General features: G+C 41.8%; 1 protein-coding gene across 1 annotated transcript in view; it reads left to right on the forward strand.

Annotated features, from left to right (window-relative positions):
• The window catches only part of LOC117507665 (contactin-4-like), a 641244-nt gene that overhangs the window by 569324 nt on the left and 46587 nt on the right, over window positions 1-25333 (forward strand).

The following is a 25333-nucleotide window of genomic DNA, read 5'->3' on the forward strand; positions in this document are numbered from 1 at the left end:
TTTGTGTTTGCAGATGTGTTGAAAACATTGCAATGACCTCGGTGTTGCCTTCGGCGCCGTGGCAGGAAGTGTTGCTGTTCGATGCTCTGCGTGGGGGATTGCGTTTCTGCTTGGTGTTGTGACTTATTACACTTCATTAAAAATGAATGTGAGCTGGGGATAAAGTGCTGCGGCTTCATTCTGTGCTGTGTTTGCGTCCTCTGCTGTTCTCACCTCCTCTGTTTCCTCGGGGTTTGCTGATGTATTCGGTGACCTTTGGCCTCACTGTGACCCTGATTTCACAGAGGCTGCATGCTTCATTTGTGTTAATGTTATTTGCTGTGTCTTGACCTTCCTTGTTGGCTGCTTTGTGCAGGTTTATAGAATTATTGATCTTTTATTGGTTTGTCGTCCTGAGGGAGAGTTGGTGCCTCATATTTCTAAAGGTTTGGTATTGATTTGCATGTTTGTTTCAACGTAATGTAAATGTTTTTTAGGGAAAGTGCAGCTGCTAGAATATTTTGAGATAACAAAGCAAAGACTTAAGTTACTCACTGCCTTTGCATTTTGTCTGATCAGTTTGGTGGGAACGTGGCATTTCCCTGCATGAGTGGAGGTTTTGTGCAGACAGGATTCCATGCAGCCAAAGCAACTAGATGGGGATTCAGTGGAACACTGACGACCATTAAAGCCTTTCACCTGCGACGTCAGCATCTGCTGGTGTTTGTGTTCAACACAAAATGCTGACACTTACATTGAGGACATACGTCAGGGTTTTTCTAGAGTCCCTTGATTGAGAGAGTAACAACATGGCAAGTAAAAAAAAAAGCAGTCACGTGATTCATGGTGCCATCTTGGGTTCAAAATAGCATTCACTGTTAATCTATTTGCATATAAATCCAGCTGTTTTATTTATTTATTTGCTGAAAATGCTGGGTTGTTGTGCGTTTGGATGCACAAATAGACATAAGGGGTTCAAGATGCACAGATTCCCTCCAGATCCGAACAGAAGAAAAATTTGGGAAAATAGTTAATGTGTGATGTCAAAGCTTTGAGATTTAAATTTATTGTTCAGTCCCGTGTACAATAAAACTCACCTTAACCTTTATTTTATAAACAAGATATTCGCAGTTTCCAGACCAAAAAAGTCCCAAAGGTTATATATTGTTTTCCACATAATAAACACCGTATGTCACAGGTTTTGTATAACAGATTTTTCGCTCACATCGGATAAAATGTCCCATCCGATCGCAATGTGTTTCCATTAAAACCCTGAGCAGTCTGGAAGTGCACAGTAACAGAGGTATGAATTAAAGTTCAGCACTGACACTTACCAATTTGAGTAAAGTGGGACCGGAGTCATTTCTGTGATTAAAAGTCCAACCATTTATTTTTTCACACCGTGCTCAGACTCAGACCCGCAGCCTGACGTGCACCTGTTAAATCAGACACAAAAAGGATGTGATTTGACACTTTGCTGCTTTCACTACTTAATCTTCCATCATATTTTAACAGTTTTTGCAAGCGCGCACGCTGATTAGAAATGGATCAGAAAAGTCTGCAACTTTACAACATGGGGTCGGAAAAAGAGGAAACTGTTCACTTTACCTTTGATTTGGAGGTCATGATTGTAGAAAGAAAAGCTTGTTGAGGGTCAAATTAGTCCGTAATAAAATATAATCCAGAGACAGAGAACTTTAAAACTGTCACACACGTCATTGCATGACATGGAGTTACAGAGCTGCAGAAGCATAAATCAGGCTTTAAATTAATTAAATAAGTCATCATAAAATGTAAATTTCTTTAAATTTGATAGCTTAACTATTTTTATATTTATTTTGATAGCACCTGTACCTGGATGTGTTGCTGTATGTGGTTAAATGATTAAAAAAACGAAAACATAAAAGGTGCATTCAGCGCCACGTTCTCAGTTGACGTTACTCTCCTCAATCAGGGACTCTAGGTTTCTCATGTCCATATCATAGATATAAATACACAGTAGATGAGACACCAAGCTTCTTTCCGCAATGTTTTCATCTGCCAACTTAAGGGTGCCTTCACACATAAACACGATTGAATCTGACTAGCGTACGGAGGAGGAATTGCATGCCATTTGTGAAAAATCGGAGCCACCTCTAATGCCTTGTACAACTGTTGCTACAACCATTCGTGCACACCAGTGGCCGAAAGACAGAGTGTGCCTGGTTAGAGCCCATGCCATCCCTCTCACAGCAGGTTTCAGCCAAATTCCAGCTGACAGACACAAACACACAATGCCAGTCGTGGAGCACTTAGAAAATGTGTGGCTATTCGCGCTGTCAGCATGAAAATAGTGAGCAGACGACCACTTTCAAGCTGGATGCGAAATGCGTCTAAGTCTCCTCACGAGTGTGGCATTGCAAAGCAACACACTTCGAGCATGTCAGAGTATCGGCTTTGCCCTCAACACATGTGCCGTGCGTGCGTATCATGCGTTTGTTTGCGCCCCCCCCCCCCCCCACACACACACAGCGGATGAGGTGTGCGTGTGTTTCACGTGCCCCCCCCGCAGCCGCAACATATGTGGCGTGCTGTTGGGGGGGTGCGCACTTGCATAACTGCTGACATTTATGGTACAGATGGGGACTGGCTGGCCACATCTGAGCGCACACAGCACAGCAAGACGCCTCCCAGCTGATCACCAGCCAGAGACTCTCACTGACAGCTGCAAATGATGGCTCAGTGCACACAATGTGCCACATTAAAAACACAGATAGCACAGCCAGACCAGGTATAAGTACTACATAAATTCTATGAAAAATAACAAAAAAATGATCACATAACACAGAAACAGTGACACATTAGTGTGTGCGCGCTGAACGGACAGGGGTGGCCACCGACAGCAGCAGCTGTTAAGATCTCTGGTCCCGGATGTCACGGCTGGGCAACACGTACCGTGTTTTGACGGATATGACCTAACAACTGTCCACTGTGAATCAGAATCAGAAATCAGAATCAGAAAAATCTTTATTGTCATTGCATGTGTGCAACAAAATTTAAAACTCCATGATGGCAGAAATAACACACCCATTTAAGAGTAACAAATTAAGAAATTAAAATATCGCACTCACACACAATAGACACGGACTACAATGAATCCAGGGCTCTTATTGCCTAAAGGAAAAAACTGTTCATCAGTCTGGTTGTGTGCCCCTTTAAAGCCCCTATAGCATGTGACGCGTGTGTCTTCTTGCTGTCCTCACGTGGACATACATAAAAACATGTATCACTGTTGCGATGTCAATGAGCGCACGGTGCACACATTGACAGGCTGTCCCAGGTGAAATGGTCCGTCAGATCATGACACGCAGCAGGCGATCTGAATGTCACGTCACCAACATGAACACTGTTCCACATGACGTGGTGTCTGTCCTGCCGGACCAGCAGATGTGGACATGATGAGAGCACACTGCTTCATTCATGTCATGTCATGACATTTAATTTTTCATTTCAGTGGAGCTTTATTGACATGGGAAACATATTCATTCATTGTCAAAGCAAAAAATTAAGAAAATGTACATACAGTTAACAGTATTCTACACTAATGTAGCGAGAAGCCTGTCTTCAGTATTCAACCTCCTAAGTTTGCATTAAGCAAAAGGTCAAAGTATTCTTCAATGAAGAAGCCAGCACAGCTCAAGGTGTGGAATATATCTAGATGTCAAAAGGATGTTCTGTGTGCCCAACACAGGATGGCCAGGTGTCATAAAACTCACCACTATCAAGATTTAAGACTCCCCAAAGTGCATTCCTTACTAAGAGTTTGGCCCCTTATCAGCTCTGAAAGCCAGATGGTCAGAATTCTCCTTTTCCTCTAAAAACACAGACCCCAGAAGGACATACTTTTCCCCAAAGTCCAAGAACTGTCTTTACAGCAAAATTCCAATAAGTTCATATCACAGAAGAATTGCTATCAACTTGGAGAACTCAACCCAGTTTTTCTGGTCAAAATCTACCTCAGATTGGCGGATTTCATGTTTTATGATGAAATCCAAAAAACCAGCCTCTTCCAGTACGTGGAACAAGAGTGACCCCTTTTGGTGAATTGGGGAAGGGCATGTGCCCAATTTGTGTAGTGTTTATAAAGTTGAAGATTACATTTTAAAAGTTGTACTATTGTTGTTGTAACAAGAAAAAAGGAAAAGAAAAGAAACTAACATGTCATCATTTAACCTCACACATGGAATTTATATATGCTGTATTTTTTGTTCTGATCATAGCTTGTAGAAACTTTATCAAATGTGTGCTTTTATTATATGGTTGTGGTTGAGTGCTATTTACAAAAGAAAGTGTGTACAAGATTTTTGTAATACAGGACTTGCTTGGTTTTAAGCGGGAATTTAAGAAGTGGAATACTGATTTATTATTAAAGAAGGCAAAGAAACGCAGAAAAAACTACAGTACCCCAAATTCTTGGGGGTGGAACTTTTAACATTTAAAAGCATGCGCCCCCGGGGAACTCACTCTCCCATGGGATGGCACTCTCTGCCCATCCTATTTTTATAGGATGCAGAGGCGAGTGTCTCAGACCCAAGAAGTTAACCTTCTTGGGTCTTGAGACACTCGCCTCTTGCCATCCTATTTTTATGACCCTTTGTTCGTGCAAACCACATGTTGTTTGAATTGATTTCTTGTCTGTGCGTCGCAACAAGAAATAACTTTTTCCTTTCTTCCACCGTTACTGTCTAACTCAATTTTGTGAAGTTAAACTTGCTGGCGCACGTTTCCTTTGACGAGTTTTCAAGGTAAAACCTTTTCTTCTGAAACTCCAAATTCATCTTGTGAACATTCAGGGTCACCTGATCCAGCCCTAATATAAAGCTTTAGCAAAAGGAAAGTTTTAAGCCTAATCTTAAAGTAAGAGGGTGTCTGGTCTCCTGATCTGAATTGGGAGCTGGTTCCACAGGAGAGAGCCTGAAAAGCTGAAGCTCTGCCTCCCATTCTACTCTTACAAACCCTAGGAACTACAAGTAGCCTGCAGCCTGAGAGTGATCGCTCTGTTGGGGTGATATGGTACTAAGAGGGTCCCTAAGATAAGATGGGACCATGATTATTCAGACCCTTATAAGTAGAGAAGAAATTTTAAATTCTATTCTAGAATTAACAGGAAGCCAATGAAGAGAGGCCAATATGGGTGAGATATGCTCTCTCCTTCTAGTCCCCATCAGTACTCTAGCTGCAGCATGTTGAATTAACTGAAGGCTTTTCAGGGAACTTTAGGACAACCTGATAATAATGATTACAAATAGTCCGCCTAGAGGAAATAAATGCATGAATTAGTTTTCAGCATCACTCTGAGACAAGACCTTTCTAATTTTAGAGATATTGCACAAATGTAAAAAAGCAGTCCTACATATTTGCTTAATATGTGCATTGAATGCATATCCTGATCAAAATGACTCCAGATTTCTCACAGTATTACTAGAGGTCAGGGTAATGCCATCCAGAGTAGGATCTGGTTAGACACCATGTTTCTAAGATTTGTGGGGCCAAGTACAATAACTTCAGTTGATCTGAATTTAAAAGCAGAAATTAGAGTCATCCATGTCTTAGGTCTGTAAGACATTCCTGCAGTTTAACTAATTGTGTTAATTACTGCACCTTAAAAGCCTGTGGTACATAGCCAACTAATAAATAGATTGATCATATTTAAGATCGAAGCATTAATTAATGGTAGGGCTTCCTTGAGCAGCCTGGTAGGAATGGGGTCTAATAGACATGTTGATGGTTTGGAGGAAGTGACTAGGACGTAACTCATTCTTAAACTCCCGCAACTAAACCAAATTAAATAAACATCATATAATAATTGTTCATTGAACTTCGGCATCATAAAATTGCATTACTGTGATATGTCCTGTTATTTAACCCCTGACGGAGTTAATCAGACCTTGACCTGTAGAACGTCCGACCAGAAGATCGGAAGTTCGGGACTGATTTAATATTAACTATTGACTGACCCTGAAATCATTGATATTATAATCTTGTTATAATATGATTCAGTCGTAGGTGGTGCCCCCATTATTCGAGGTAAAATTATCCACAAGTGATAATATCAACATATCCTAAAGCACATCTCTCCGCTACACTAAATAAATCAAATCAAATCAAATCAATTTATTTATATAGCGCCAAATCACAACAAACAGTTGCCCCAAGGCGCCTTATATTGTAAGGCAAGGCCATACAATAATTACGGAAAAACCCCAACGGTCAAAACAACCCCCTGTGAGCAAGCACAGCAAGGAAAAACTCCCTTTTAACAGGAAGAAACCTCCAGCAGAACCAGGCTCAGGGAGGGGCAGTCTTCTGCTGGGACTGGTTGGGGCTGAGGGAGAGAACCAGGAAAAAGACATGCTGTGGAGGGGAGCAGAGAAATAAATAAATGCATAAACAGGAGATATGGATTTGAAATAATAGTAAAAAATTGTGTTTTCTGTGTAAAAAAAATACTATCCTAAAAAATATGTTATACGTTCATAGGGTGACATAGCAGTTTAATCTGGTTTATGTCCGTTGCTCCTTCTTTTCGTGTTGCAGCAGCTCACAAATCTCGCTGCTGTGTTTGCACATTGTTGTACTTCAGCCAACAGATAGTGAACTTTGTCGATCTTGGTCATGCTCATCTCTGTCTTGGTGCAGGTGGTTAGGAAGTGCAGCTCGGTCTCTGCCTCCACAGTCTGTTTTCTCACGGGAGCCAGGTCTGTCTGTGGTGAACTTTTTCCATGGTGAGGCTGTGCTCACTGAGTCTGTACATGGTCAGGGATTTCCTGAGATTTGGGTTGGTCACATTGCTCAGGTATTTTTCTACAGAGTATTGTCTGTTTAGGGCCAAATAGCATTACAATTTACTCTGGTTTTTGGTTGATTTTTTTTTCAAATTTATCACATAGTTTTCTTTTTGTTTTCTTATAATTTGGTTTCATCTAACAGGGTTTGTGTTTGGTGGCTCTGCTTGTGTTTGTGTAGAGAGTGCCAGAACCAGCTGGCTGAGGAGGCACCTCACTACAGTCTCTCTGTGGATCAGGGCTTTGTTATGGAGGGTGCTGGGGTCACTATTTTAAGATGGTCAGAAAATTTGCTTTCTTTTGAACTTGAATAATTAGTGGGTATCGTCCTAATGCTGCTCTGCATACATTGTTTGGTGTTTTCCATTGGACAGGCAGGATGGGTTTGAAGAATTCTGCATGCAGTCTCATTTTGGTGTTTGTCCCATTTTGCAAAATCTTGGTTGGTGAGCCCAGACCTCGCAACCATAAGGAGAAATGGTTTCTATGATGGAGTCCAATAGTTTGAGCAAGATTTGAATTGGGATGTCTACTTTGATATTCTTTTTTGGGGTCAAAATTGATATTCCCTAAGGGGTCATTTACAGTTTGTTGAAATTGCCTGTTTTGCTGATGTTTATTCTGAGGAGTTCTTCTCTTTGTTGCTGAGCTTTCTGAAGTGTTTTATTGTGTCTGGAGTGGCAATTCCATCACTCCCCACCCCCCAAAAAGAAAGATTTTCTGTCAGAAGGAGAACCACTTACAGTTCCTGGATGCAGAATAATCCACCGGACACACAAACATAAAATACATCAAATGCAATGTATTAAAAACCCCAAAACATCACTTTCGTTGGGTGATATTCAGAAACACCTTCACAGCTGAAAGATGGGGATTTTGAAATTGCATGTTATTGAAGACATTTCCCGCACACAACTGCAAAAATGTTTTAGAATACTAATATTATTATTATTATTAGGGCCCTACTAGGATAAAGTGCTACGAGGACCCTATTGTAATTGTGCTGTTTATTATCCTTCCCTTTTCAAGCCCAAATTTCAGCCCTTTCCCATGCGCAAAAAGTAAATGGTAAATGGACTGCATTTATATAGCGCTTTTCCATCTGCATCGGACGCTCAAAGCGCTTTACAATTATGCCTCACATTCACCCCGATGTCAGGGTGCTGCCATACAAGGCGCTCACTACACACCGGGAGCAATAGGGGATTAAAGGCCTTGCACAAGGGCCCTTAGTGATTTTCCAGTCTGGTGGGGATTACAACACCTTAACACCTTAACCACTAGACCATCACCTCCCCAGTCACCAAACTTTGCAAAGTCATCCGGCTGGATCCAAAATTTGAAATTTTGGGGGTTGCACACATACTTGCAGCGAAATGGCGAAATAGCTCCCTACAAATTAAAAAAAATCTCTCCATTGGGGTTTTTTGTCATAGCCTCACGAACTTTGGTACACATATTTACTATGCTGGGACGCACAAAAAAAGTCTCTTAACATCATGGTGAAATGTCAACAGGAAGTCAGCCATATTGATTTTAAGTTTCGATTTTGAGGTCATTTTTGCGATTTTTGGCCATTTCCACTACTTACATTTGAATGAACTTGTCCTAGGGATTTCATCCAATCATCTTCAAATTTGGTACACATCATCATGACCCCAGTCTGATCAAAAGTTATCAAAATAATCTCTGTAGGGCAAAAGGTGTGGCTGCTACGGTTCATCAAACTTTGGGGAGCACTTTGAAGCACGCCATTACACTTCGAACGGCTTTCACGCCCACATACTTCATTGTAGATCCTTCAAACATGTTGGACACGATGAGAGCTCTGCCCTGAACATCTGCATATATTAACTTCACACCTAACTCATAGCGCTCCCCAGTGGTAACAGGAAATGTCCTATATACTTTAACATGTAATGGTGTCACATAGTTAACCCCATCAACTTCATTCCACATCTAAAACATGCTGAACAAGTTGGTGAACGTCCATGATGCTCGCCATGAAGCTACAAGTATTGGCGTCCATGTGGTGGTGTGCCGAATATTGATCCTTTGCTGTGTAATTACATTCTTTCTTTTGATGACCTTAATTTTTGTCATATCATGAAAATTGATACACTGGTAAAGAATGAAAACTTCTTACAATTCGTAGGGATGTTGCCCATGGGTGGGGCAAAATGCCTCTATAGGACCCCCTTGAATCTTTCAAAAAACCCTCCCCTAAGGGGTTGTTTTGGAGTAGGGAGATGAAAATTGGTACACCTGTGTGACTTGCATCCCCAGCAAGCAAGATGCAAGTCACACAGATGCAAGTTGACCCTGACTGGGGATGTTGTTGGGCGGTGGAAGGAGTACTTCGAGGATCTCCTCAATCCCATCATCACGTCTTCCGAAGAGGAAGCAGAGGCTGGGGACTCAGAGGCGGACTCATCCATTACCCAGGCCGAAGTCACAGAGGTGGTTAGAAAGCTCTTCGGTGGCAAGGCTCCTGGGGTGGATGAAATCCGCCCTGAGTACCTGAAGTCTCTGGATGTTGTGGGACTGTCTTGGCTGACATGCCTCTGCAACATCGCGTGGCGATCGGGGACAGTGCCTCTGGATTGGCAGACCGGGGTGGTGGTCCCTTTGTTTAAGAAGGGGGACCGGAGGGTGTGTTCCAACTATAGGGGGATCACACTCCTCAGCCTCCCCAGTAAGGTCTATTCCAGAGTACTGGAGAGGAGAGAGAATTCGACCGATGGTCGAACCTCGGATTCAGGAGGAGCAGTGTGGTTTTCATCCTAGTCGTGGCACACTGGACCAGCTCTACACACTCCATTGGGTGCTCGAGGGTTCATGGGAGTTTGCCCAACCACTCCACATGTGTTTTGTGAATCTGGAGATGGTGTTTGACCGTGTCCCTCGGGACACCCTGTGGGGACACCCTGTGGGGGTGCTCCGGGAGTACAGGGTCCGGGATCCTTTGCTAAGGGCTATCCGGTCCCTGTACGACCGCAGCAGGAGCTTGGTTCGCATTGCCGGTAGTAAGTCAAACCTGTTTCCAGTGCACGCTGGCCTCCGCCAGGGCTGCCCATTGTCACCGGTTCTGTTCATTATTTTTATGGACAGAATTTCTAGGCGCAGCCAGAGGGGGTCTGGTTTGGGAACCACAGAATCTCATCTCTGCTGTTTGCGGACAATGTGGTTCTGTTGGCTTCATCAAATCAGGACCTTCAGCGTGCACTGGGGCGGTTTGCAGCCGAGTATGAAGCGTCCGGGATGAAAATCAACACCTCCAAATCCGAGGCCATGGTTCTCGACCGGAAAAAGGTGCTTTGCCCTCTTCAGGTCGGTGGAGTGTCCTTGCCTCAAGTGGAGGAGTTTAAGTATCTCCTGGTCTTGTTCATAAGTGAGGGATGGATGGAGCGTGAGATCGATAGACAGATCGGTGCAGCATCTGCAGTGATGCGGTCGCTGTATCGGACCGTCGTGGAGAAGAGAGAGCTGAGTAGGGGGGCAAAGCTCTCGATCTATGTTCCGATTCTCAGCTATGGTCATGAGATTTGGCTCATGACCGAAAGAATGAGATTGCGAGTACAAGCGGCCGAGATGAGTTTCCTCCGCAGGGTGGCTGGGCGCTCCCTTAGAGATAGGGTGAGGAGCTCTGTCACTCGGGAGGAGCTCGGAGTCAAGCCGCTGCTCCTCCACATTAAAAGGAGTCAGTTGAGGTGGCTCAGGCATCTTTTCCGGATGCCCCCTGGACGCCTCGCTGGAGAGGTGTTCCGGGCACGTCCCATTGGGAGGAGGCCCCAGGGAAGACCCAGGACATGCTGGAGGGACTACATCTCTCAGCTGGCTTGGGAACCTCTCCTGGAGGAGCTGGGGGAGGTGTGTGTGGATCAGGAGGTCTGGGCGGCTTTGCTTGAGCTGCTGCCCCCGCGACCCGACTCCGGATAAAGCGGAAGAAATGGATGGATGATGGATGGATGGATGGATGGATGTGACTTGCATAGACGTACAAAAAAGTCACTTGCACCATCGGTTTACTCCAAACAGGAAGTCAGCCAATTGTTGTGTCATTTTGGTGTGATTTCCACACCTTGTATTTGAACAAACTCCTCCTAGGGATTTTGTCCAATGCACTTCAAATTTCTTTCAGATCATCCGAACTATACTGATCAAAAGTTATCAAAAACTTTTTTCTAGGTCGAAGGGTGTGGCCACTATTGTGCCGCCACTTTGACCCTTTGCCATGGAATATCAAGTTCATGCTTTGTCTGATTGACTTCATATGTGTGATGAGGGTCAGCCCCTGAACACACCTGTCCCCTCTGTTTGTGCCTCCTAGTGGATAAACCATCAACTTGTTATAACTCCTTCATTCATTGTCTGATTTGCTTGAAACTTGAGCTGTGTGATAAGTGTCTCCCCTGTACACACCTGCCTACATTTGGTCACAATGGACGTGCTGGCCCGGGGAGGCAGTGGTGCAGACACAAGGTCCCGTATATGACTGCTTGCAGTCCTAGTTATTATTATTATTATTATTATTATTATTATTATTATTAATATTACTGCTAACTCTGAGTCTGAACAGGGTGAGAATAAATGATATGCCAGCATCCCCTCATATCAATTTAGAAAAACATATTCATACTTAATGATTTAAAATAATTTGAAAATGAATATGTGGCACATTGTCACCTGCTCGGGTCCAGCTGCTGAAACATGAGCTGACAGTGAGATTCTGCCACTTTTGAAAAATGTCGGTTGAGTGTTCATCCTCCGAGTAATAGCAGGGAGCACACAGTAACTAAAACACGTCTGATAATAGAATTTTTCCAAACTCTGGAGCATGACTGTCTTCTGTAAATCACTATCAAGGCGTGTTTCCTTTTGGCAATGAATTATGAAAGACAGATTTCATACATTATGAATGCTTGGAAACTCAGCAGCTGTCAGGATGTGGAGAAAGCTTAGAGTGCACCTTGCTGGGATTTATGCTGATGCCTCACTCCTGCTCCCACTGACGCGTCTGTTAAGAAAATCTCTAATCTCTGTATAATCCATCTGAAGAAATTAAGAGTGGTGGTATTTTTCCACGTAATATCTATGTGTATTTTTGTTTTTTATCCTTGTTGAAACATGATGCTGTGCTTCTATTTCTGTTTGGGGTCTGCTCCTTTCTCTGTCCCTGACCAATGCAGAATCTCTACATCTAGAGTTGGTCTGCGGGCAATGGAGTCTGGCTGCCCACTGCCCCTAGTGGTTGGATTGTGTCTAACTACAATGAGATATATATATATATATATATATATATATATATATATATATATATATATATATATATATATATATATTATATATATATATATACATATATATATATATATATATATACATATACGAGGTCTCTTAGATAATAAACCGACCCTTTTATTTTTTTTTAACTATATGGATTTGAATGACATGCGATTACACCAATCATGCTTGAACCCTTGTGCGCATGCGTGAGTTTTTTCACGCATGTCGGTGACGTCATTTCCCTGTGGGCAGGCCTTGAGTGAGACGTGGTCCCGCCCTCTCGGCTGAATTCCTTTGTTTCACACGCTGCTCGAGACGGCGCGCGTTGCTTTATCAAAATTTTTTCTGGATCTGGTTGTTTCAGCGGGGTGTGAGCCTGTCGATCGGCGCTCGGAGTGCGCCGCGCTCTCAGACGCTGTGGGCGGTCTTTAAACCGGCTGGAGCACTCCTTAATCTGTGTAATCGTATATATATATATTAATATATATATATAAATAAAAATATATATATATATAAAATCAGTTTTATAGCCAGTTTTCTTTAGACAAGTCAGGGGATGGAACATTTCCATCTATTTACATCTATTATGAAGAAATACAAAAATTTCCTTCACCAAAACATCAAATCTAGTCTTTCATCTCAAATGTACTTTCTGTCAAATTGTAGCTGAACTTTCAGGTCTTCTTTTTAAGAAAATCCTCCTCTACACCACTTCATCAGGAAGCTGGATTTTATATGTTTACTTAATTTATATCAAGTTGTAGAGATTTGCTTTCAGTTTGAGTTAAGGAAAATAATTGAAAAAATGTATTTGAAGTGGAAATAAACAAATTAAAATGTGTGAAATATCAAGTGTTCTGATACTTCTGAGGGCAATTGAGAAACACAGAGGAGCAGCATCTTACATCTCATATATCGTGCAGCAGATAAGAGAATATTTAGAGTGGAATCCTGAAAATGGTGATACAAACATCAAATTCTGAGCAGCCAGGTAGGGGTCAATTGAAGATTTACACAGGGGTCAAAATTAAAAGATGCTGCAATCATATAGAAAGCTACACCACATTATTTGCCTGATCATAAAGATATCAAAAAGGTAGCGTTTTAACTATTGGTGACTGAATGTTATGGAGTTATAAGGTAAAAGCAGCAAGAATGGTGACAAAGGTCAGTTTCAGTTTGTACAGGAGTCAAAAGTTAAAGTTGCTCCATTATTTTTGCTCCAGCTGAAGCATTTGTGCTGAATTCGATGCTTGTATCACCAACTGAAGGATTGTTTCAGTTATCTGCTGCACTAATAAGTCAACAGAGCATGAACCATCTGCCGTCTGTTAGCTTAAACATGTGTACATAAGGCAACCTGAATTAAAGGAGAAATGCTGCTTTTAACAACCTGGACCTCATTTCTGGCATAAAATACGGTTGTTTACTTACCAATGTAAGTTTGGTGTGATTAGAAGTCCATAGTTCAAATGACGTGTTCAATTCAAATCTGGAGCAAACATTTTTCTTCTTCTATTAAGGTGGATTAGGATTTTTAGTGGTACACAGCACTAACTACGGGACAGGAGGACCCTAGCAGTCAATGTGACTCACTGATTTGAAAATGCAGCTCTTTCAACCAGACGTGTGGTGCAGTGACATGTCAATCATCTGTGTCCAATCAGATTTCAGGGGAGTCCAGTGAAACCCCAGCCTCCGCTCTAGCTCCACCCATGCCAGGAAGTGTTCAACATTTGAGTTTTCCTGTTTCACTGTGACAGAAAATTTGGCACTTCCTGTTTGAGTGTGAGCTTGCCACTGAGTTCCCGTGATATTCCATGGGATCTTGTCTGTCAATCCAGGAAGTGTTTGACATTTGAACATTTCCTGTTTTACTGTGGATTTGAATTTTTGGCACTTTCTGTACCATGAGTGAGCTTCGCTCTAATTTATTTTATAAACTTAGACTTTGGCAGAAACATGCAAGAAAGAAAATTAGTTAAAATATGCCAATAATGTTTTAGAGGTATAAAATTTTATAGCTTTTGGGGGCTCCGCCCCCTCAACCCCTGTTGTGCACTTCAGTGGGCCCCTGGACCCCACACCCTCACTTCAAAGGATCAAAGTCACAGACTTTACCCGGCATTTACCCAGCATTAAAATGGTCCCAGCTAGAACCCTGGATGGATGGGGTCATGTACTGTGAGATTTCAGCAAACACCCTCCTTCCCTCAGTAAGAGCGCTGAAGATGGGTCATGGCTGGGTCTTCCAGGACTAAAGAGTGGCTCCATAAGAAGCATTTCAAGGTCCTGGAGTGGCCTGGCCAGTCTCCAGACCTGAACTCAATAGAAAATCTGTGGAGGGAGCTGAAAGATCTGGAGAAGATCTGTATGGAGGAGTGGACCAAAATCCCTGCTGCATTGTGCAAACTTGGTCAAGAACTAAAGGAAATGTCTGACCTCTGTAACTACAAACAAAGGTTTCTGTATCAAATATTAAGTTCTGTTTTTATTGTATCAAATACATATTCATGCAATAAAATGCATATTAATTATCTAAAAATCATACAATGTGATTTTCTGAATTTGTTTTTAGATTCTGTCTCTCACAGTTGAAGTGTATCTACGATACAAATTACAGACGTCTCTGTTCTTTGTAGGTGGGAAAACCTGCGAAATCAACAGTAGATCAAATACTTACTTGCTGCACTGTAACTGTAAGAATCCCTGTGGGTGTTTCTTTTGTTTTTTTGGGGTTTTTTTCATATCACCTGACTTTTTTTTATATTGGATTGTAATAAGTGGATAATGTTAAACTGAAGGATGTACTGCGCCCCCCCGCTCCACCCCCATTTACCACTTTCCATGGCTTCCCAACATGTTCTGATTGCATTTTGTGAAAGCAAATATAGATTTTATGGGATGTTCTTTTGACTTTCCATCGTCTTCCCGCAAAGCTGTTGTCTGCTGCAGACGTGCAAATGTTCCTGTACAGATTCTTATGCGTTTCTGTCACAATCATTATTTGCGAAATGGGGCAACATCATTTACATGTGTGACTTGGTAAGTGCAGGAAAGCTGCTTTGTGTGTGGAGCGGGAGCAGCCCTTATTAGACATGACAGCAGTTTATTCACATAGACTGTGGCGATATGAATAGTGAAGAAACCACCTGTCACAAAGCATTCAGCGCGTCGTGCTGCGAATAAGCCAGCGAGCAAACAGCGAGCATGCAGCCACAACAGATGAGCTCCATTAATGTCCTCATTATTCCAACACTGGGGGGATATTAGCAGATTAATACATGTGATGAGAGATGTGCTTTGTGAATTTTGATTACAGTGAGACAAACCGCTGCTCTGATGTTTGTCCAATCGCTGCAGATGGTCAGGGAACTCCAGTGATCTGATGTCATGCTGTGTTCACGTCTGCTTGTGTCGCAGCGTGTCAATGGATGTTCCATAACGAAAGCTGAAGCTGGGAGAAGAAAGCGATAAACTTTAAGTCAACTTTAATTTCACATCTGGGCTCATATTCCCAAAGCATCCCAAGATTAGATTCCTAGAAAGGAATATTAGCCTAAGAGTGATCCAGGAAGTGTCTGAGAGCAACTCTGAGCAAGGAGTTGACAGAAACTTGTATCTTTGTGAGGACCCTGTTGCTAGGTATGATGTAGGTAAGAGCTGTGACTGGTTGTCACAAAAAGGGAAAAGAGAAAAAAACAAATACACTCCACACTCCTAGTTATGAATGGACAGTAAAATCAACTGATCACATAACCTCAGTTCATGTAAAACAGGGATCCTCAAGATCTACCTTCCTGACACTTTTACTTGTCTCCCTGTTCCAACACACCTGAATTCAATGAAAGACTCGTTAGAAGGCTTTTAATGAGTCTTTCATTAAAAGACAGTAGAAAGAACAGTAATCCACGTGATTTCATTACTTCTGGGTATACCTCTGGGCAGGGCCCAAGTCCACTATTTATAACAGGAATTAAGTATAATAAATTGTGGTGTTTTTAAATTTTGTGCTCCGCTGCAGTGTGCACACGAGCATGCACGATACCGTTACCTGTGTATCATGCACACCTGTCCGACCGTGCTTCCCTCCGACAGCAGGTGAAATGTTTTGCGGTTCCCCATTTTGTTTTTTGTTCATGGTATTTTCTTCCGGTTTCTGCGTATTTTGCCCAACGTTGTGTTATGTGTGAAGGGGCCCTAAGAAAGTTCTTAGAATTTGAGGAATTCTATATATATCAGAGGCAGTTTCTCTCAGACTGCCAGGGAAGCTCAGCTTCCCCTAGAATGTCAAAAAATTAAATGATCAAATATGTACAGTTTGTTATCATTTCATTGACTACAAATGTGTGAGAACACGTTCATCTTGAAGACGAGTTTGTTCATGATCAGCTACTTATCACAAATCAATTGACTGTATTTTGTTAACTTTTCAGAAATCTTTTTCTCATATGGTGGTGGTCAGTGCATTTTCCTGTAGAAGCCGAGTGTCTGTTCACTTCATGGGACTGCCTGGAAAGGTTTTCTTCATTGCCATGAAATGCAACAGTCATGATTTTGTCCCTCGCTTGCTCGCCGTCACCCCCGGACGTCGAGCGTCTGTGGGGGTGAAAGGATGCTGTGGGCAGGCCTGGACGCTGGGGTTCTGCACAATGATTGGATTGACAGCTATAGGAATGGAATTAGTTTGCACATTTTTGTGTATTTATGCATTTTAAAATTTATGCCAAAGTGTTTTGCATGCGCTATAATCAGTCTGTTTCAAAGGTGCACAGAGAAACACACTGGATTAGTTATGTGAGAAGATCTTGGTGAGTTACTCTGCTTCATTCTTCAGTAAGTGTTTAAAAGTTGTCAAACATTAATTAACGTCCCGGGTTCACAACACAACATCACAGTATTCATAATTATAACTCTGTCTGGGGTATAATGTTGTAATATAATTAGCAGCTGCTGATGCATTTTATTCATGAAATTAGTGACGGAGAAAACAAAGGGTTTTGAAACAATAATTATGAAGCTATGGTTCAGTGTTTTGAAGCTTTGATTCAATTACATATGGCAAACATCTGCTGATCAATCTTTAAAATAACATTTGCACGGAACAGTGTCATGAAACAGTCAGACTCTGGTATGTTTAATTAATAAAGGTTCTGTGTGCTTCTAGAAATGGTTGATGATGATATTTTTGTTTAAAAAGAATAATGTTCTTGTAAAAGTAAGTCCCTTCGGCTGCTCCCTTGGTTTCATTCGGGGTCGCCACAGCAGATCCAAGGTGGACCTGCATGTTGATTCTGGCACAAGTTTTATGCCGGATGCCCTTCCTGACACAACTCCACATTACATGGAGGAATGTGGCAGGGGTGGGATTTGAACCCGGAACCTTTTGCACTGAAACCAAGCACACTAACCACTTGGTAATTTTGCAATCATAAAATACTGTATGTATAATAGAGATAGAAACTGTGAAATGTTTGTGCAACTTGGGACTTCTTATGACCATTTTACATATTTGAATTTACATATAAATAAATTGACAAATTTATGATGTAGTCGACAATGAGCTTCGCCTCTTTGACAGACCAGCAGCTGCCATGCGCGTGTGTATATATATATATATATATATATATATGCTGTGTGTGCTTGTGCTTGTGTGTGTGTTAATCACATCATTATTTGTCATCACTAATTGTACATAGTCTGTTTGAAATGTTTTAATGTCAGTTTACCAAAAACACTGTACACTATGTTAGCGCTCACCCCACTGAGGATTTGGCTCACTGTCGCCATTTTTATTCAATGAAGCCACACCCTCCTGTCCTCCACAGGACAGGTCCCTGTCCACGTCCCACTTAAACGTAGTCCTCACTCGTTCACATGGAGCCTTTCTCGTTTTCCCTTTCTATTTTCATCTGATCTTCAAAAACTGATTTTGGTTGTTCACAGAAAGTTTCAGAGCCAACTTTAAAGTCACAGAAAAATTTGGAACAAAATGATCAAACTGTTAGTTAAACCTGAAATGCATCACATTTGTGATGACTGGATGACAGTGAACCTCTTTTTGGTCCCCTGTATGAATAAATCAGCATCTCCTGAAGACACAGCAGGAACAATAACACACATAATAACATTCCAAATAATTCAAAGTAAAATCATTTGGATGACATGGGAAAATCAGCAGGAGCAAAGAATACTCAATGGCATTAACTGAAGGGTTTTTGGTTCAGTTCCCAGCTGCTGTTCTCTCTCTATATGTTTATTGAAGCATCCTTGAGCAGGGGACCCCAGACTTCCCTTTCCCAGGCAACATTGACCACCTGGGGGATCCCGAGGCGTTCCCATTCCAGTGTGGAGATATAATCTCTCCACCTAATCCTGGGTCTTCCCTGGGGTCTCCTCCCAGATGGACTGGATGTGCCTGGAACACCTCCCCAGGGGCATCCTTACCAGATGCCTGAACCACCTCAGCTGGCTCCTTTCAACGCAAAGGAGCAGCGGCTCTACTCCGAGCTCCCCAAAAATGACAGGACTTCTCACCCTATCTCTAAGGGAGACACCAGCCACCCTCCTAAGGAAGTCCATTTTGGCCACTTGTACCTGCGGTCTAGTTCTTTCTTGCTGTATGGTTGTGAGACTGAGACACTAACCCAGTGACCTAAGGCAGTGACTAGATGTCTTTGGTACATCCAGTCATCATTATCCTGCTGCAGAAGAGAAGGAAAAAGGAGGAAGAAAAACAAGAAAGACAAAAAGGTACACTTGTTGAAGAACTGTAGCAATGCATTACAGCCGTTTAACAAAAGCTTAGGCATTTGCTTAGCATGCTTAGTATCGTGACCATGTGTTAGCAAGACCATTTATTGTTATTATTATTATTGTTGTTATTATTTATTTATGGTGTTCACATCACACAAACTCGGTAACAGGCCTGCGCTCACTGCTGCTGCCATGACGCCTGTTTTAAAACCATCACACTCTCTTCACTTAAAATACACAGTGAGTCTGTTTCTGTGATACAGGCCAATTCAAGTAGTAGTCCGGCGGCTCTAAGGGACAAATTTTAGGGGAATCATGCACTTTTATACAAAAGCGCCAAAACTTTATCAGAGGTACTTTTATTGTCCTAAAGTATATAAGATTGGGGAGACATTTGAATCCATAAACGTCTACACTCTAAAAACTTGGGGTTTAAGAGAATAACCATTTTCAGCCTTCTACAGCATATAATTCATGACAAACTCTTATCCAAATGTCTTTTTAAGTTCATACACTCAACAAAAATATAAACGCAACACTTTTGGTTTTGCTCCCATTTTGTATGAGATGAACTCAAAGATCTAAAACTTTTTCCACATACACAATATCACCATTTCCCTCAAATATTGTTCACAAACCAGTCTAAATCTGTGATAGTGAGCACTTCTCCTTTGCTGAGATAATCCATCCCACCTCACAGGTGTGCCATATCAAGATGCTGATTAGACACCATGATTAGTGCACAGGTGTGCCTAGACTGCCCACAATAAAAGGCCACTCTGAAAGGTGCAGTTTTATCACACAGCACAATGCCACAGATGTCGCAAGATTTGAGGGAGCGGTGAGCGGTTTTCTGATGTCAATGTTGTGGATCGAGTGGCCCATGGTGGCGGTGGGGTTATGGTATGGGCAGGCGTCTGTTATGGACGAAGAACACAGGTGCATTTTATTGATGGCATTTTGAATGCACAGAGATACCGTGATGAGATCCTGAGGCCCATTGTTGTGCCATACATCCAAGAACATCACCTCATGTTGCAGCAGGATAATGCACGGCCCCATGTTGCAAGGATCTGTACACAATTCGTGGAAACTGAAAATGTCCCAGTTCTTGCATGGCCGGCATACTCACCGGACATGTCACCCATTGAGCATATTTAGAATGCTCTGGACCGGCGTATACGACAGCGTGTACCAGTTCCTGCCAATATCCAGCAACTTCGCACAGCCATTGAAGAGGAGTGGACCAACATTCCACAGGCCACAATTGACAACCTGATCAACTCTATGCGAAGGAGATGTGTTGCACTGCATGAGGCAAATGGTGGTCACACCAGATACTGACTGGTATCCCCCCCCAATAAAACAAAACTACACCTTTCAGAGTGGCCTTTTATTGTGGGCAGTCTAAGGCACACCTGTGCACTAATCATGGTGTCTAATCAGCATCTTGATATGGCACACCTGTGAAGTGGGATGGATTATCTCAGCAAAGGAGAAGTGCTCACTATCACAGATTTAGACTGGTTTGTGAACAATATTTGAGGGAAATGGTGATATTGTGTATGTGGAAAAAGTTTTAGATCTGAGTTCATCTCATACAAAATGGGAGCAAAACCAAAAGTGTTGCGTTTATATTTTTGTTGAGTGTAATATAAACTTGAAGGTTATGAAAAATGTATGAGGTCTGTCCAAAAAGTATCGGACCTTTTTATTTTTTTCAAAAGCCATATGGATTTGAATCATATGTGATTGCATCAGCCAAGCTTGAACCTTCATGCGCATGCGTGAGTTTTTTCATGCCTGTCGGTTGCGTCATTCGCCTGTGAGCAGGCTTTGTGTGAGCAGTGGTCCACCCCTCTCATCGGATTTTTATTGCAAATAAATGTCTGAACGATTTGGAGCTTTGCTGCATCAAATTTTTCCAGAAACTGTGAGAGACCTCCAGGTGGACACCATTCTGATTTAGATGGCTTTCAGCGACGATTTTATGGGGATTACACAGATTAAGGAGTGCTCCAGCCGGTTTAAAGACCGCCCACAGCGTCTGAGAGCGCGGCGCGCTCCGAGCGCCGATCGACAATCTCAAACCCCGCTCAAACAACCAGATCATTTCCAACGTGAAGGCTTTGTTGATCCGGGACGTCGTCTGACTTTCACAAAAAAGGCAGAAGGCGTGGACATCAGCACTTTTTCGGCACATTCTACTGTTACAGGAGTTTTTTCATGGAAAGAGAAGCGGTGGATTGCGCCACCATGCCGCTTATGGCGCGGGACAAAACCACCTCCGTGTTGGTCTCACAGGACGGCTTTCAGGTGGCTTTCAGACGGCTTCCAGTTGCTTTTCAGTCGTGTGAGTATCCGAGAAATTGTGCATGAGCTGGACATGCCCCAACATGTCCCGTGAGGCTTCATCACGGCGTTGCTTGGAGTTCCTCCGCACGTCTGTCTCAATGTGCCGAAAAAGTGCTGATGTCCACGTCTTCCGCAATTCCTGTGCTAGTCAGACGACATACCAGATCAAGACAGCGTCCAGTTTATAAATGAACGGCACAGTCCACTGTTACAGGAGTTTTTGTCATGGAAAGAGGAGCGGAGGAACTCTGTGGAACTCTGATGCTGTGGGCGGTCTTTAAACCGGCTGGAGCACTCCTTAATCTGTGAAATCCCCATAAAATCATCGCTGAAAGCCATCTAAATTTTCCGAATGGTGTCCACCTGGAGGTCTCTCACAGTTTCTGGAAAAATCTGATGCAGCAAAGCTCCAAATCGTTCAGACATTTATTCGCAATAAAAATCCAACGAGAAGGGTGGACCACTGCTCACTCAAAGCCTGCTCACAGGCGAATGACGCAACCGACAGGCGTGAAAAAAACTCACGCATGCGCACGAAGGTTCAAGCTTGGCTGATGCAATCACACGTGATTCAAATCCATATGGTTTTTGCAAAAAATAAAAAGGTACGATACTTTTTGGACAGACCTCGTATTAATGCTAAGTAGGGATGCTTCGAATGTACTTCAGTGTACTTACACTCTTAGAAAAAGCGTTAATCTAGGGAAAGTGACTAAATGTTGTCTAAGTCATTTTGAATATCAATACACCTATGCAATATAGTTGTTTGCGAGCATAGGGCAAAGGAAAGATGCTACTCATGCACTCTAACATATTTACACTCTAAAATAACAACAGTGTTTGAACGGAAAGAAATGCTTTTTTATTAATGACAAGAAATCAATTTTGTATTTATGGCCATAACCATTATTATTGTTGTTGTTGTTGTTATCTTTATTATTTTATGTTATTGGCATTAAGACGATTATCACCATATTTTTAACTTTATTTAAATTGAATTAACAAATTTAATAAATAAATTAAATAAATAAATAAATTTAATACATTTAATTATTTAAATTTATTTAACTGAAAACATTGTAAATACCTGGTTGGCAAACTTCCTAGATATGCACAAATGTTTCATGAATATTTTTAATGAACTACTCTCTACAGCTTTCATGCTATGAAGATCACAGTGGCCTAATTTTATGTCTCAGAGGTAGAGGCCTATTAAAGATCCCTACAGGCCTGAAATGAGTCCCGTACCTCTTTCCATTTTGAAACATACCACCCTGCTAATGTATAAGGATGTATGACGCCGCACGACGGACGATACATGATCACATAAGCTCAGTCTAGCTTTGCACTAGTTGCAGTAGCCATTCTCTACAGCTTAACAATGTCCAATCTTGATCACTGGCCCCCTACGTAATAACCATATGATCGTATTGTCATATGAATAGCAAAATATACACTGTATTATATTACACTGTATTATAATACACTGTATTATAACCATGCAAACACCCTTTTAAAAAAAAAGCAGGATACAGGGCTAAAATCAAATGTCTCCCGCTTTGACATGACTTAATATAACCTAAAGAGTCCCTGGACAAAGTTTGGCGCTTTTGTAAAAAAGTGCACGATTCTATCCCTTAACTGCTGGACTATAGTGATTTCACCAAAACAATAAAGTAGTTTTTCTTCTTGTTGTGGCTGTTTTCATCCTGCTTACAGCTGGAGACATGAGTGGTCAGAAGGGCCACCTCCCCACCCCCTGATTAGCATAAAAGTCCACTTTTAAAGACGTTTTGCATACAGCAACAGTAATAATCATCAACATCATAATCATCATCATCATAATAATGGAAATTAATGTATTTTGAGGTATTGATTGGAATGTGTCATGTTTTGGGGTGTGTGTGGAGTTTGGGTTTGGTTGCATGGTCCAGATTGGACGTTCCCCGTTGCTAATAAAATGACTCGAGGAGACACTGGAGGTCGTGTAAATGTGTGCGTGAGTCTGTTGGAAGACTTCCTCTGTGTCATCACTTCCACCTCCTCCAGGAAGTCTACTCCATCCTCTGAGAGCACAAAAAGCCAAGCGAACGAATCAGATGAATTAGCAGGTCAGGAGAGGATGGAGGACAGAGGGGACATCAGATAAGAGGCTGAAGAAGCATCCTTTGTTTTTGTTGTTTTTGTGCCGGGCAGAAGTCACATAATTGGACCGTTTGTTTTAGTCATTAAAGCTCAGCTGACAGGTATCAGAAGTATTGATTTTGCACACTGCAGCCTTGCACTGTGGCAACATCACAGTGTTTCTTCCTAAATAAACTCTTTTAATTAAATTGGGCTCCTAAAAACATTATTCATGGAAAAGCAAACACCTTGAACGTTGGCCCTGTGAAAGCAGATGATATTTAAACCTCTGCAGAGACGCTGTTTGTGTGTCCTTAAGGCTGTGTTCACACTATGCCGTAAAGTGGCTGACACGGCCAACGTGATTCTTAAAATCTGTGAAATGCTGCGTAAGGCTCATACCAGGTGTTTCAACGCAGGTCAATGTAGCTCAGCGGAGGGCTTGTCCTGGCGGCACTCGGTGTTTGGCAACGGCCCACTGATTACAACAGGATGTAGCTCACGTTTTTCCATCAGAGTAGCGCACTCTGCAGAGTAGTAGCGTAGCTTGATGTAGCTAATAATCGACTCAACATTTGACACGTCATGAGATGTAGCTTATACAAACTCACCGTCTGTGATTCCATCACTTCCTACTGGGAGACAGTTTTCTGCATATTCCTTCATATTTCTGCATTTTTTTGTGTGTGTCTAAAGGATCCAGAGCAGTTGGTTAGGATGTGGTGCCAAATCTGTCCCAAGATGTTGATCTTCTTAAACAGGAAGTGAATGTTGATTAACAGGAACCAGTGGTGGGTCTACACTGAATTACTCCACTGAATGTTTTTGTTATTTTATTATTATTATTAATATTTCAGAAGAGCCCCTGAAATTGCAATCGAAATTGACATCAAAAGACTGCAGGCTACAATATAACTCTTCTACAAAACATCCGTGAATTGCAAATTTGAATAAACACGCCCCTACATGCTAAATGTCTGTAATTAGACGCTTTATTTAAATCTGTCTTTCAGGGAGGAACAGTTAGGCCTTTTATTAAGGTGCATATTTGTCTCAACATTTAGCTTAATATTTAGCTTGACATTTGTAAATATTAGGCTAACTGTGTGAATACTGATCATGAACTAATTTGCAAAAGTTTTAGGTATGAAAAGAAATTTGTTATTGTTGTCTTTGCCTTTTTTCTCCCTAATTTTTGGTCTTCATCTGTGAGTCAAAGAAAATTGAAACCGAAATATTACTTGCATTCCCATGTCAATGAAATCAAATGTGATCATTTTTCTCCATCAAATAAACCAATGAATTAATTAAATTATAATTATTATTATTTTGTCAGTGTACATGGCAACAAAAAGAAAATTCTTAGAAACTGGATAACACACACTCTCATTTCTTAGTAAATTGCAGGTGATCACCAAAAACAAATAATTATGCTGTTCTTTACCACCTCAAACAGTTGTGCATTTTTAAAAGTGAAAAGTGGTCACTCCATTTTCTTACTTATCTATGTCTGTTGTCAACCATCAGTCATATTGACTATGGTGTAGCACGAAAAGGATCATCTTCTTTGACTACGTGGACCGATGTCAGGGCCCTGTGGGGGATATCCAACCTGGTCTCACACCAAGTCGTGATTCAGTAGCACGAAATTTACATTAATCTATTGGTTCGTGACATTGCCACAAAAAGCGCCTCATTTTCATCATGGCAGCACAAATTCATTCTAATTGATTCCATGATGGCTGCACAAAATTAAAAGTGAAGCAGGGAGGGGTCGGGGGTTGCAATCAGGAAGGAGTAGGGTTAGTAATAGTGAGTTAAAAAAAAACTTGTCATGAAATTTGTCATATTTTCATGACAGGTTTTTTTTAACGTACAGCTGTGTACTAATACCCAGAATGTGATATGGAGGCAGCATCCCAGGTCACAAAAAAATGTTCCCAAAACGTTACATAAAACATTTGCAGAACGTTCTTATGGATGGTTTTCTTGATGTCCTCTCAATGTTA

This window comes from Thalassophryne amazonica, chromosome 3, assembly GCF_902500255.1.
Source record: "Thalassophryne amazonica chromosome 3, fThaAma1.1, whole genome shotgun sequence".
NCBI lineage: Eukaryota > Metazoa > Chordata > Actinopteri > Batrachoidiformes > Batrachoididae > Thalassophryne > Thalassophryne amazonica.